The 2,318-nt window shown below is 45.0% G+C and overlaps 1 protein-coding gene across 4 annotated transcripts in view; it reads left to right on the top strand.

The window, feature by feature from the left end:
• The first annotated feature begins 657 nt into the window (after positions 1-657).
• MICAL3 (microtubule associated monooxygenase, calponin and LIM domain containing 3) overlaps positions 658-2,318 on the top strand; it is a 164,534-nt gene continuing 162,873 nt past the window's right edge. Inside the window, exon 1 of one of the 4 annotated variants that reach the window (XM_019515562.1) lies at positions 658-790. The gene's annotated coding sequence lies outside the window, so the exon portion shown is untranslated. The remainder of the gene's footprint in view (positions 791-2,318) is intronic. The other 3 variants (XM_019515563.1, XM_019515564.1, XM_019515561.1) reach the window with 3 other exon arrangements.

The raw sequence follows: 2,318 nt of genomic DNA, 5'->3' as shown, positions 1-2,318 counted from the left end.
TGTACACCTTGCTGGGGTCGTTTGACCCCAGTACTTTTTCCTGCCATGGCAGGGGTTCAGACTAGATGATCTGCTCAGGTCCCTTCCGACCCTAGAAACTATGAAACTATAAACTATGAAACTACACAAAATAGAAATGTGATGTTGTGGCATTCATCCGGTTGGTGGGCTGGGGAAAGGGTTTTATATATCATCATGCTGGTGTTAGTTCGCTTATTTCTCTTGCATTATGAGCATTATCTTGGAGTGCTTTATAGTACGCTTCTGGGGGTAGTAGATGCATAATATGGTCTTTTATGAGGCTTATGTAACTCCCTTAAGGAGTACACTAATTGCTTTGAGAGAATGCAGCCTGGGAATCCATTTTTTGCTTTTATGAATGGGAATTAAGATGAAAAATAAGAGAAATGGTTGGTCCCATGCTGTTGCGCTTGACTCATTGGTTGCTAGTGATCTCATGGCTATATCAGAAAAACAGCTTCATTTATGTCTGGTGCTCTAAGACAGTTGTCCTTATGAAGTCTGAGTCATGTTCTCCAGTACAACTCATTACCAGGATCAGGATCTTGTAGGTGAAACTTGGTTGTTTCTAATAAAAACTATTGTTTTGTGTTTGAGAATGGCAAGACAGGTTACATATAGCCACAAACCGGAGTAATAACAGTTATGTTAGGTGGGATGAGGAGTGTCCAAACAAACTGCTGCAGAGCATGACATATTAGAGGGGAAGAGAGACAAGCTACACTGTTTCATTCTGCTTCCTGTCTGCTGGAAGCATGAAAAAAAGCTGGTGAGAATTTGAATTTTTTTTAAATCCAAGACCACACAGTTGCTAGCTTTTTTTTTTCTTTCTTTAACCTGGCCTCACTCTAGCAGCAAAACAAAATTAACCCCCCTCCACCCTCCTATTTTCATGATTATTATGAGTTTCACTTCCAAAATCTGTCTGCCACTAGAGTTCTGTTCCTGCTGATCACTTATCCATTGCATGCTGTAAAGGTAAGCAGCACTCAGTCCTTCCTTAAAAGAAAGGACAGGATAATTTTGTTTTGAAAAATTACAGACACGGGGAATATGTACAAAATACTGTATCCACTAATGTTGATTTAAGAGTGAGACTAATTTAGCACCCAAATCACACTCTTACTACTTATTCTCAATAAAGCAATTAAGGGAAGAATATTGACACAGTGCCCAGGATGGGTCTAAGTTAGTACTCTCCTGTGACACAAGTACATTGGGAATGGAGCATCTCTTTCAATCTACTGCTATTCTTTCTTCCTCAAGCGTTTGGAAGCTTTTGGAGAATAAACTGTTTTTAGAAGTATGGTAGCTTTACCACCTGTCCTTTTAGGTTACTCTTAAACAACGTTCTGTTCAAGGTTTCTGTAGATGGTTGCACTGCCCTTCAACATGCTCTTCCCTACTCTCCATGTGATCTGGGTAGAGCTGCATCTTTCTTGTTGACTGAGACCCTGAACATATATTACATTTGCAGTGTCAGTAGCAGGTGTGTTCTCCAATCATGCATTTGCTCTCAGGTTGGCAGGAAACACCTAGGGGAACTAGGGAGGGAGGAGAAACCCACCCTTTGCTGCTGCTGCTGCTTTGAGCAAGAGTGGGCCAGGAGCAGCTCTGAAGCATTTCTCCCTGTCCCCCCACACTTTCTTCCCTCTTCTTCCCACCGCAGGGACAGCAACAGTTAGGAGGGGAGAGCTCATGCTGCTGCCAGAGGGGAAGGGAAGGGGGGTGCCAAGTGAGGGGTGGAGACAGGATTCTTACCTGATTTGGAGACTTAAGTCCCCCTTGCTGCTCCCTTGGTGCAGTCTGAAAGGGCGGGGGGTGTGTCTGTGCCACTGTACCACCTCATGATCCATTTCTGTGTACACATCCGCTGTGGTGTGCAACAGGGAAGGGTCTGGTCCTCTGGCATCCTGCAGTGCTTTGCTTTCTTCCTCTTCCCCCTTGGAGGGAAATGTAAAGTCGCGGAGGAGGAGAGAAACCAGACTATCAGTGATCACCAGGGATCCAAGTTTTTTGTTCACCATGGAAGAGCACAATTTTTTCCTTTTAAAAGGGGAGAAACACAGATTTTTCACCTTTTTAAAAGGGGAAAAACATGGGAAAACATAGGTTTCCCTTTTGCAGGCTGACAGAGTTCCAGCCTGCAAAGGGCTGCTTGGAGCTGGGGGGAGTGGGATGTGTGCATGCACACATGCACGTGGCCAGCAGTACAGCCAGTGGTGGAGAGCCAGGGAGGCGGAGCTGGCTCCCTGCTGCTGTATGCACTCCTGGAAGGGGCCTGTGGTGGGGCATGT

Source organism: Gavialis gangeticus, unplaced genomic scaffold, assembly GCF_001723915.1.
Source record: "Gavialis gangeticus isolate Ggan-Ray unplaced genomic scaffold, GavGan_comp1, whole genome shotgun sequence".
Taxonomy (NCBI): Eukaryota; Metazoa; Chordata; order Crocodylia; family Gavialidae; genus Gavialis; species Gavialis gangeticus.
The sequence above is the reverse complement of the archived record's forward strand: the minus strand, read 5'-3'. Positions and strand labels throughout refer to the sequence as shown.